Source organism: Theropithecus gelada, chromosome 13 (genome assembly GCF_003255815.1).
Source record: "Theropithecus gelada isolate Dixy chromosome 13, Tgel_1.0, whole genome shotgun sequence".
NCBI classification, from domain to species: domain Eukaryota; kingdom Metazoa; phylum Chordata; class Mammalia; order Primates; family Cercopithecidae; genus Theropithecus; species Theropithecus gelada.
The window spans coordinates 36,185,843-36,198,523 of NC_037681.1; the positions used below are offsets into that span (position 1 = coordinate 36,185,843).

The 12,681-nt window shown below is 39.8% G+C and overlaps 1 non-coding gene across 1 annotated transcript; it reads left to right on the forward strand.

Moving 5' to 3' along the window:
- The first annotated feature begins 3,927 nt into the window (after positions 1 to 3,927).
- LOC112605521 lies at positions 3,928 to 4,044 on the forward strand. The gene has a single exon (XR_003115499.1). It is a non-coding gene; the product is annotated as a U5 spliceosomal RNA (small nuclear RNA).
- Positions 4,045 to 12,681: the final 8,637 nt, after the last annotated feature.

Sequence of the window (12,681 nt, forward strand, 5' to 3'; positions counted from 1 at the left end):
AAGAGAGGAGGAGATAAGCCCCAGGGCTGCCAAGTCACACAATTTGATTGAGCACCACTCACATTATAGACTCCAGGGGATGCCATTCATGTAAACATCAACTTTGCCAGGCAGTGATTCCAGTTTTGGATAAGGACTTTACCCAGTAAAGTTGGGATCAGTACTTAACATCAGAACTATTTCACAGTATATACATACACTATTGGCAAATCTGTACATAATTCAATCTGTAAACTAAACCAAGTGGCTGAGTACCAAGTTAAACCCTCAGATACCACTAAAGACAGAAACCTGAACTGGATAGGCATGTAGGTGGATTTCCTGGTTGGGTAGGTCAGTTACCGAGGTCTCACTGAGTTGGTGAAACCAGGCTTAGGTCAGCCAAAATTTACCCTGTGAAATCATTAGAAAAGCAAGCATGGTGTCTTCCCATGTAATTCATGACAATTCTGAATTTGTACATTAAGAGGTTGCATATTAGAATACTTGGCACTTTGTCCAATAGTTTCCAAAAAACGAAGCATAGAATTCTGATCAAAGGATTAGTGCTAAGACTTTTATTTGGCTATCAAATTATTCTAAGCCAAGACAAGAGAATTCTATAAATATATTTTATTATGGCAGCCTCTCTCTGACTCTCAGAAACTTCTCTCAATGAACGTCATTATTCAAGGCTGCAATTGTCAAACTGTGCATGCACAGATAATAGCTCTTCATTCATGTATAACTCTCAGTGAGGAAACAGTCTCAATTTCTTTCTTAAAAAACTCTACAGGCTAGAAAAAAGTGATTGAAGACTGTATCTTTTAAGTTCTCTCTAAAGGGGCATGATTTTCCTGAAGCATTTTCCTTAACCCTGTAACAATCCAGTGTTGCTTCTGCCCAGGTGATTCTTTCAAATCTTTTTTACTAGGCAGATATTCTAACATTTTACTTTAGATATCAATTGACAAAATAAATATACATCTACCCAAAATAAAATTTCAGTTTAGTCTCCATTACTCCATTGAGAAAGGCAGGATTGGAATTGGACTTTATCGATTCTTTTTAAAAAAAATAGTTATGCAATGTTTTTTAGATACCAGATAATGTTCCATGTGCTGGAGATTCAGCACTGGGTAAGGAAACAAAGTTTCTGTATTTGTGAAATTTACATTCTAGTAGGGAAGGCAGAATGGACAAATAAAGACATTTTAATGTGTCAGGCGATGAAGGGCTACAGGGAAAAACAGAGCAGGGTGAGATGATAGTGACAGAATTTTTTTTTTTTTTTTTTTTAAACGGAGTTTCACTCTTGTTGCCCAGGCTGGAGTGCAATGATCTCGGCTCACTGCAACCTCTGCCTCCTGGATTCAAGTGATTCTCCTGCCTCAGCCTCCAGAGTAGGTGGGATTACAGGTACCCACTACCACGCCCAGCTAATTTTTGTATTTTTAGTAGAGACAGAGTTTTACCATGTTGGCCAGGCTGGTCTCGAACTCCTGACCTCAGGTGATCCGCCTACCTTGGCCTCCCAAAGTGCTGGGATTACCAGCATAAGCCACCACGCCCGGCCCAACAGAATGTTTTTAAAAGCATGTTTTTGGTGTTTGAGGCTTCACGAGTTGGGGGGCATCACAATTAAGAAGATCCTTTGGCTGCCATGAGGAGGATGAATTGGAAGGAGTCAGCATGGCTGAAGGAGGTAGAGGTTTTAGGAGTCTGTTGTAGTTGCACAGGCAATTAGTTCCTGGAGGATGTTCGCTGCCAACATGGGGCCAATGCTGAAAAAGGAAGACATCAGGAGCTCTAACACAGATGATGGGAATCCCCAGGATGACATGGAGAGCAACCAGTCCAGACTGTAGCAAGTCAGAGGTTCTGGGGAAGGGCTAGGCTGCTTCATAAGGATGAACAACTTGAGAGAGATTTAGACGATCAGCAACGAGTCTGGAGTTGAATTGGTGATAAACACATGAAAACTAAGCCAATGGGACAATTAAACAATACTATATGAGAAAGGAAAAGTATTAAAAGGTTACTGCGTGGCTCAATTGTGCAGTTTCCACATAATCTCAATCATGTAAATTGAATATTGAGCTAGACAAAATTATGGCATAACTATATTGGAAAGATGCGGGGAAGAAAAGAATATGTGTGTGCACAGGAAACAGCTAAACCCTCATCCTCCATGGTGGGAAGTCAGAGGGTAATGCTAAAACAAAATTCACCAAACAGCATGTCATCTACAGTCAAGGAGGTAAATTGAAAAAAAAAAAAAAGGGCTAAAAGAGGTGCCTCCAAGCACTTTGAGAGTAGTGTCTGCTTTTCTTATCTTTTTTTAAAATAACACAATTATAGAATTATTTGATTCTTAAATCTATGTGCCTGTATGTATAACTTTAATAAAAATAAAAACAAGCAATAACAAAAAAGCATGTTTTTTTTTAATGAAAGGACATAGAGAAAATATTTGCAGTGGCTATAGTTAACGAAGGACTTATATTCAGACTACATAAAGAAGTTTACAACTCAATAAGAAGACAAGCAACCCGATTTTAAAACTGGCAAAAGATTTAACAGATGCTTTAAAGAGAAATTAGATGAATAGCCAATGAACACATAAAAAGATGTTCAACATCTTTAGCCATGGGGAAATGCAAAGTAAAACTATAATGAAATACTACTACAGACCAAGTGGAACGGGTAAAAAGTTTTTTAAAAAGACTTACAATACCAAGCATTGGCAACGATGTGAAGAACAAAATTCTATAAATTGCTGGTGAGGGTATAAAACAGGACAAACACTTCGGAAAATAGTTTGGCTTTATACAATTAAACATAAACTTTCCTTATCACTCATCAATTCCACTCCTAGGTGATTACCCAGAAAGAATAAAAACACATGTCTCCAGAAAATATTTGTGTGCAAAATTCATAGTAGCTTTATTCGTAATAATTCAAACCTATGGGAAAAGCCCACAATGTTTAGCAATAATAAGTGAATAAACAAATTGTGTTATGTTCATACCATCAAAAGAACTACTGATACTCGCAACAACATGAATACATCTCAAAATTATTCTGCTGAGAAGAAAAGAAGCCAGACACAGAAGACTGCATACTGAATGGTATCATGTGTATGAAGAAGTTCTAGAGCAGGCAAAGCTTATTTATAATGATAGAAACCAGATCAGTGGTGAACTGGGGAGAGAGTGAGAGAGGGTATTCTGGCTGGTATTGACTACAAAAGAAATAAATGATGGATATACTCTGTATGTTTTGCACTCCATATAAAGTAGGATGTACTCTATATAACTAAATGGATAGAAACACGTGTATGTCCACTGCATATACATATATAGAGTAGACGGAGTAGAGATGGATACTTCATCTCATATATGGATATACAGTTGATGCTCGACTGTGCGGGTCCACCTATAAACAGATTTTCTTCTGGCTCTGCCACCCCTGAGACAGCAAGATCAGCCCTTCCTCTTCCCCTTCAGCCTACTCAACATGAAGACAATGAGGATGAAGGCTTTTATGATGATCCATTTCCACTGAATGATAGGAAATATATTTTCTCTTCCTTATGGTTTTCTTAATAACATTTTCTTTTCTCTAGCTTACCTTAATGTTAGAATACAGTATGTAATACATATGACATGCAAAATTTGTGTTGTTTATGTTATGCTAAGGCTTGTGGTAAACAGTAGGCTATTAGTATTTAAGTTTTGGGGAAGACAAAAGTTATATATGGATTTTCAACCTCATTGGAGGGTCGGCACCTCTGACCCCCATGCTGTTCAAGGGTCAACTGTATTCTATATTTTAACTGGGATGATGGTTACAGAAGTGTATGTATTTGTCAAAACTGACCAAATTGTTCACTTAAAATATATGCATTTTATTGTTTGCAAATTATACTGTGATAAAAGTTAAACAATGCTCTAGTTTCTCTTCAGATCATATAAGTCTTTTGCCTTTTACTAAAGATTCCCATGGAGAGGAACACCTCAGAGTTTTTTAATTAATTTTTTGAGGTCTTGGTTTAGCAGGGCTAACCATTAAAAAGAAAAGTCAAACAAATTTTTGAAAGAAGCAAGTTAAAATTGAAGTTAAAAACAGAATATGTGGGCCGGGCACTCTGGCTCACACCTGTAATCCCAGCAGTTTGGGAGGCCAAGGAGGGCAGATCACTTGAGGTCAGGAGTTTGAGACCAGCCTGGCCAACATGCTGAAAACTCCTCTCTTCTAAAAATACAAAAATTAGCTGAGCATGTTGGCTCAGACTTGGAATCCCAGCTACTCTGGAGGCTGAGGCATGCGAATCTCTTGAACCTAGGAGGTGGAGGTTGCAGTGAGCCAGTATTGTGCCACTGCACTCCAGCCTGGGCGACAGACTGACTCTGTCTGGAAGGAAGGAAGGAAGGAAGGAAGGAAGGAAGGAAGGAAGGAAGGAAGGAAATCAGCCAGGCATAGTCTCAGCTACCAGGGAGGTTGAGGCAAGAGAATTGCTTGAACCCAGGAGGCGAAAGTTGCAGTGAGCTGAGACTTCATATCAAAACACACACACACACACACACACACACACACACACACACACACCCTGAATAGGTGGGTTTAAATGAAGATTAAATCCAACAGGGAAAATAGGTAAGTTGGAATATCAAGAAACGATCTAGAGCACAGGGCAGAAACAAAGAGAGAAAAGCTAAAAGATGTGAAAAAGAGGGTGAGAAGGACTAAAACATGCTCAGACTGGAGTTCCGTTAGGAGAGGAGTGAGAAAACGCCCTAACTGACACCACAGGAGCAGAGACGCATCCTCACTGGGCCTCGCCCAAATTGCAAATTCATGAGCAAAACAAATCATTGTTGTTTTAGGCCACTACATTTAGGTAGTTTTTTATGAAGCAGTAGATAACTGGAATAAGTTGTGATACCAGGAGTGTGATGTTGCTGTATTAAAACACACACACACACACACAAAACAAAAAACAAAAAACACAAAACCCTAAAAATGTAACATTGGCTTTGGGACCAGATGGTGAGTGGAAGCCAAAAGGGTTTGCAGAGGCTGCTGGTGAGGACTTAAACAAATGCAAGAGAGGCTTATTGGAATGTAGGAAAAAGACTCTTAGGTCCAGTAACTTAAAGTTTAACAACATTATTACCTGTAGTAACATATAATATAGAAAATATACCATTAGCTTGGTTTAATTCTGCACATTGTACTCATAAATCATACTACTACTCTGTACCCCATAAGTATATACAATTATAAACTGACAATTTACATTTAAAAAATTAGAACTAAGTAAAATGGTATGAATAAAAAATAAATAAAATGTACCTATTTACCTAATGAACTGATCATCTAGGTAATACAATTTCCAGGCAGAGTGCTGCTACCTGGTTTCTCCAAGTAGTCTATAAAAAATGAGAGAGCAGAAAGATAAAGTAATGAATAACTTTTAAATATAAAAAAGCTACCCAAGTGAATTAAAACATCCATGCAAAAACCTGCACATGCATGTTTATAGCAGCTTTACTCATAATTGCCAAAACCTGAAAGCAACTGAGATGTCCTTTAAAAGGTAAATGGACAAATAAACCAGTACATAGATACAATAGCTATTATTCAACAGTAAAAAGAAATGAGCCATCAAGCAGTGAAAAGATATGATGGAATCTTAAATGCATATTGCTAATTGAAAGAAGCAAACTTGAAAAGGCTACATACTATATGATTCCAACTATATGTCATTCTGGAAAAGGCAAAACTGTGGAAGCAGTAAAAAGATGAATGGTTGCCGGGGGTTGGGAGGAGGAAGAGATGAATAGGTGGAGCGCAGGGGATTCTTAGGGCAGTGAAATTAGTCTCTGGTACTATAATGGTGAATGGGTGTTACTCTACACTTAAGACCCATAGAATGTATAACACAAAGAGTGAACCCTAATGTAAAACATGAGCTTTGGTTGATAATGTGTCAATATTGGTTCATTAACTGTAGCAAATGCACCACACTGATTGGGATGTTGATGGTGGGAAAGTTGTGTATATGTGGTCAGGGAGGAGGATGTGGGAACTCTCTGTATTTTCCATTTAATTTTGCTCTGAATCCAAAACTGCTCTAAAAAAAAAAAATAAAGTCTAGTTTAAAAAAAATCAGGGGGCAGGACTTACTATGTTTGGAAATAAGAATGTTTCTCATTCCAGTCTCTCTATTATAGATGATATATGTGATTCTCTAATTAAGAATGACTTTCAGGCAAAGAGCAAATTCAGAGCACTGTCACAAGAATATGGTGTAAAGATGAAGCCAAGGATTTGACTCTAAAGCCTTTGTTAAAAACCTCAGTTAGATTTAAGGTGGTGCCCCAGAGACCCTTTCGAAAACACCAAAGGCCCTTTTAAGGGTCTTCACACTGTGCCTCACTGGCCTTCTCTGTTAAACAACTGGGCTTCTGAAAATTTCACAAGGAGCTCAAAGTAGAGATGATCTCTATGAAACCTGTGGGTATGGCTTTTGTCTAATGGAGTGAATTTATAAATTGATTCATAAGAAGTCCACAAAGTTTTAAAGGAATTTCATCAGTTTGGACTGAAAGAGACAGCGAGAGTACAAAATACAAAGAAATCTTTGAACTTCTGAACTGCTGTTCTTAGAAAACAGGCAGAGAAAACCACTCAACATCAACATCTGTTTGCCAGCCCTGAGCCATCCTAGTCGTTCTTCCCTGAGCTGCCTCTGATGACACTACATGGAGCAGAGGCACACTGTCCCCTCAGACACCTATCAAAACTGCAGACTTGTTTAGATGACAAAATAGATGGTGTATTGTTTTCAGCCACTAAGTTTGGGGGCAGTTTGTTATGCAGTAATAGAAAACTGATATTGGGGCCAGGCGCAGTGGCTCACACCTGTAATCCTAGCACTTTGGGAGGCCAGAGTGGGTGGAGCACACGAGGTCAGGAGTTCAGTTGAGAACATCCTGGCCAAAATGGCAAAACCCCATCTCTACTGAAAATGTAAAAATTAGCAGTGTGGTGGCAGATACCTGTAATCCTAATTACTCAGGAGGTTGAGGCAAGGGAATCACTTGAACCTGGGAGGCAGGGGTTGAAGTGAGCTGAGATCATGCCTCTGCACTCAAGTCTGGGCCACAGAGAGAGACTCCATCTCAATAAATAAATAAATAAATAGATAGATAGAAAACTGATATTGGTTTTCCAGAATTGGAGAAAGATACGAATCCAGAAGATTCCAGAAGTTCAATGAATCTCAAGCAAGTAAACTAAAGAAAATAAATAACAAAACACATGATAATAAAACCAGAGAACATCAAAGAAAAAGAGGTCTTAAGCAGAGTCAGGAAAAACTGTTAACAATGGCTAAACCTTGGGACAAGTGTTATCATGTTCACTGTTCTGTTCTTTTAACTTTTTTTAATGTTTGAAAATATTCATACATACATACAGCCAAAATGTTGTAGTAGGTGAACCAAAAAGAAAAGAGATTACTTTACAAGAGAGAAAAATGAAATTGGCACCTGCCCTCACAACAGTAACAACAAAAGGCAAAGGGCAGAGGAATACAATTGGGCTAAGATAAAGAATTAATGTGTTAAGAAGGTTACATAAATAAAAATGAAATGGGTGAACATCTTTATAGCTTCTGGGTAGGGAAAGGTTTCTCAATGAGATTTTAAAAGCATTACTTGTAATGAAAAAATGATAAATATGAAAATACTAAAACACTTCAGTTCAAAGGGCATCATTAATAGGAAAATACTCTGCCTGGGCGGTGTGAAACCACGTCTCCACAAAAAATACAAAAGAATTGGCTGATCGTGATGGTTATAGGTCCCAGCTACCCAGAGGCTGAGATGGGAGGATCACCTGAGCCCGAGGAAGTTAAGGCTGCAGTGAGCCATGATCATGCCATTACACTCCAACCTGGGCAACAGAGTGAGACTGTGTCAAAAAAAAAAAGGAAAATATAAGCCAAGAAATGAGAGAAGACTGTAGTATATATAATCGACAAAGGACTTTTATCCAAAATATTAAAAAAAGAGAACTTCATATCAATAAGATAGACGACCTAGTGTGTTCGTCCATTTTCACACTGCTATAATGAACTGCCCAAGCCTGGCCAATTTATGAAAGCAAGAGGTTTAATTGACTCACAGTTCAGCATGGCTGGGGAGGCTTCAGGAAACTTACAATCATGACGGAAGGCAAAGGGGAGGCAAGGCAGCTTCTTGGCAAGGTGGCAAGAAGGAGAAGTTCCAAGTGAAGGGGGAAGCCCCTTATAAAAACATCAGATCTTGTAAAATCTATCAAGAGAGCAGCATGGGAAAACTGCCCCCATGATTCAATTACCTCCACCTGGTCTCTCCCTTGACATGTGGGGATTATAATTCAAAATGAGATTGGATGGGGACACAAAGCCTAACCATATCACCTAGTTAAAAAAAAACAAACAAACATAGTCTAAGACCATAACAGATATTACATAGAAGGAAAAACACAAATGTAGAGATTTTCAGTCTCATTCATTATCAAGATTTTGCTACCATGATGACATATTGTTTTCCAATTAAATTAGAAAAAAAAAATGTCTGACAAGAACAAGTATTAGAGAGGGCATGTGGTAAGAAGAACACTCGCACACTGCTGGTGGGAATGTAAACACATACAACACTTTGGAAAACAATTTGGCATTACCAGCGACAGCTGAAAACACATGTCTTATGTAAGACCCTGCAATTCCATTCCTGGATGTATACTCTAAAAAATATTCTTGCCTTTCCTCAGCTACCATCAAGGTGCTCAGTCCTTCCGAGGAAGCTAAGGCTGTGTTAGGGTGAGGTCCTCACTTCATCCGGCGACTAGCACTGCACCCGGCAGTGCCAGCCCCACACTCACCTCTGCCATGGCCTCCATCTCCCAGCTCGCCTGCATCTCCTCGGACCTCATTCTGCACAGTGATGAGGTGACCGTCACAGAGGATAATGTCAATGCCCTCATTAAAGCAGGCAGTGTAAATGTTGAACCTTTTTGGCCTGACTTGTTTGCAAAGGCCCTGGACAACGTCAACACTGGGAGCCTCATCTGCAGTGTAGGAGCTGGTGGACCTGCTCCAGCAGCTGGTGCTGCTCCAGCTGAGGAAGAAAGTGGAAGCAAAGAAAGAAGAATCCAAGGGGTCTGATGATGACATGGGCTTTGGTTTTTGAGTAAACCTCTTTTATAACGTGTTCAATAAAAAATTGAACTTTAATTTAATTTAAAAATTAAAAAATACTTGCATATATATACAAGACCCAGTGTAAGAATGTTCATAGGTGTATTGTCTGTAATTAAAAAACTGAGAACAACAAAAATATCCACAAACAATGGAATGGATTAACGATGTCATGCATTTATACAATGCACTTCCATTTAACGATGAACATTAATGAAACCCTGTGAAATGCAATAGAACAGATGAATTTGAAAAGCATACTGAGTGGGAAAAAAAAGACTTGAAGTGCATAGATAGTATGATTCCTTTAATATAATGTTTAGTCAGGCAAAAAAAAGCTACATTGTGTATATACGCACACCACGAGCCTGCGGTGCACGGGCACACACACACACAGGTGGTAGAACTATAAATAAACAAGGAACTGTTTACCATAAAATTTTTACCGCAAAAAGTAACCATGGATGTGGTTACTTTCAGGAGATAGGGAAGGGGGTGTGACCAGGGAGAGAACACCCAGGGGGCTGCTGGGGCCATCCGGATGTTCTAGCTCTTGCATGGGTGATGGGCACACAGGTGCTCACTCCAAATGTATTTATTTTGCTCTACATTGATACACTGTGTTCTTCTGTATGTGTTTGTTATATTCCACATTTTAAACCAAAGTTGAGATGTGTGTGTGGTTTTCTCAGGGTCAAGGCGCTAGTTCCTCACACATTCAGACAGGGCAGTGTGTCACCAAGACCTGGTGTTACCTGGACTGTGAGGTCTCCCAGATAATGCCTGTGTTGCTCTGCCCACTCCTCTTTCTTCCCCTCTGCCCAGTGCCCTTTGTCTAGGTGTCATCTCTCCTTCTATTGCCTAGAAAGGCGATTTGCAAGACCTTAGTTTGGAAGTAATAATAAAAGAAGCAGATACGGTTTCGTTCTCTTTCCGTTATTGCTGTAATAACCCTCATCTGGAGACGTTTGGATGCCCATGTCTAAAAGGAGAAGGCCAGGTAGTATGGGAGACGGCAAAAATGAAAGCTCCAAGATTACTATTTCAAAGTTTTATCTCATCACATATATGTCATTTGGATGTCAATCTGGAAGTGACTTATTCAGCCATCAGGAGCTGGGGTTTAGCAAAATGACCCCCATCATCAGAATATGAGCAGGACCAACAGACAGCCAGGTGGATACTCAGCCCTCAGATGGGAGGGAAATAAGATCACTCAGCTCTCAGGTTGGATTAAAAAGAGAAATGGCACGGAAAAGGGAAAGAAAAGTCATTTTCTGTTCATTAAAAACAAACCTCTGATATAGTAACAAAACTGGCTCCCAAGGTAGTAGTGAAAACAGAGCCTTCTCAGCAAAAGAATGGAAGTTATAGATTTAAAGTTACCTGTGAAAAATAGGTTAGAAAAGAGGTCCTTCTTATGCCAAAAGCAACTGAGGACGGTTTGGCTACGTCCCCACCCTAATCTCATCTTGATCCCCACGTGTCATGGGAAGGTCCCAGTGGGAGGCAATTTAATCATGGAGGCAGGTTTTTCCCATGCTGTTCTCGTGATAGTGAATAACTATCATGAAATCTGATGGCTTTATAAAGGGGAGTTCATCTGCATATGCTCTCTTGCTTGCCACCATGTAAGACATGACTGTTCTTCATTCACCTTCCACCATGATTGTGAGGTCTACCCAGCCATGTGGAACTGTGAGTCCATTAACCCTCTTACCTTTATAAATTACCCAGCCTTGAGTAAGTCCTTACAGCAGCATGAGAATAGATTAATATAGTAACATCCTCCTAGATCAGGCAGGCCCAGGACAAGATCAGCACGAAATACCTGGAAGAGGAGATGCAGGCCAGGGACCCACAGGAAACCAGAAATATCCTCTCAGGGACAAATATATTCCTTCAACAGACATCCGTAAATGCTTATGATGTGGCAGGTTCTGTGCTGAGGACACAGTGGGAATCAAACTAGCCACAGACTTTCTGACGAGTAGTTCCTTTCATGAGCCTTACCTTCATAAAGGTTTCCAGCAAAATCCAGCTGGGATTATAAAGTACTAACAGGATCAGATTCTAAACTGATCCCATTCAAGAGCATAAGTCAGTCATTCTGTCATTTTTATAAAGTTCTGAGTTAAAGAATTCCTTTAAGTGAAGACATACATACCGTGAAGCTTACATTTAGGGTCTCTCACTGGTCTTGCCTCTTCTAGGGCCCTGGGAACCTCCAGGGAATTTCTGGCATAGTCATGGGTCTTGATAACACTTTCAAAAGCAAGATAATTTAATCCCAATCAGGCAAGACTGTCCTCTTTCTTCTACTTCAACTTCCCCTCCATCACATTTTCCTTGTGTTAGACTACCTCTTTTTTCCAGTTACGTTACATTTGGGTTTACTGAAATATACTATGTGATTTAGAGTCCCTTCTGGATACACTGGGTTATTAAAATCCATCCTGGTGGAGGCGTGCAGGTGGAACTCTCCCTATTGGCCACAGTGCCAACTCCCCTCATGGTGTGGCTGTATTACAGTGTACACAAGTGTTCAACATCAGAAGTATGTGGGTAGCGCAACGGAAGCAAGGTTTGAAATATACAGAGCCAGAAGCTGGCCTGTGGGAACATCTCCCAGTTAGCACATGTGTAAGATTGTAAGCAGGTTCTCACTGACGCCTAGTTAAAATTTTACATCAAGAATATTCTAGCTGGGCGCAGTGGTTCATGTCTGTAATCACAGCTACTCAGGAGGCTGAGGCAGGAGAATCACTTGAAGCCGGGTGGCAGAGGCAGTGAGCTGAGATGGTGCCACTGCATTCCAGCCTGGGCGACAGAGTGAGACTTCATCTCAGGGAAAAAACAAAAAAACAACAAAAAAACTCCCAGAATATTCTAAATAATACAGCATATACAATTACAAACACATCATATCCTTTTTTCATTTTTGATAGAAGTTACATGAAACAAAATTCATCAGAATTCCCCTGTTTATAGGACACAAATCTGGGTTAGTAACACCAATAATCAATATATCTAAAGTAGTAGAGAAAAGAAATTAGAGATTTTCCCAGGTTTGACCACAATCCTAAAAATTTACCTAACTTTCCTAATTGAGTTCTAAAGCTTAAAGAAACTTTTTGGCTGGGCGTGGTGGCTCATGCCTGTAATCCCAGCACTTCGGGACGCCGAGGCAGGGGGATTACCCGAAGTCAGGAGTTTGAGACCAGCCTGGCGGTGAAACTCTGTCTCTACTAAAAACATAAAAAATTAGCCGGGTGTGGTTGTGGGTGCCTGTAATCCCAGCTACTCAGGAGGCTAAGGCAGGAGAATTGCTTGAACTCGAGAGGCGGAGGTTGCAGCAAGCCTAATTCACACCACTGTACTCCAGCCTGGGCAACAAGAGTGAAACTCTGTCTCAAAAAAAAAAAAAAAAAAAAAAAAAAAAAATTTTT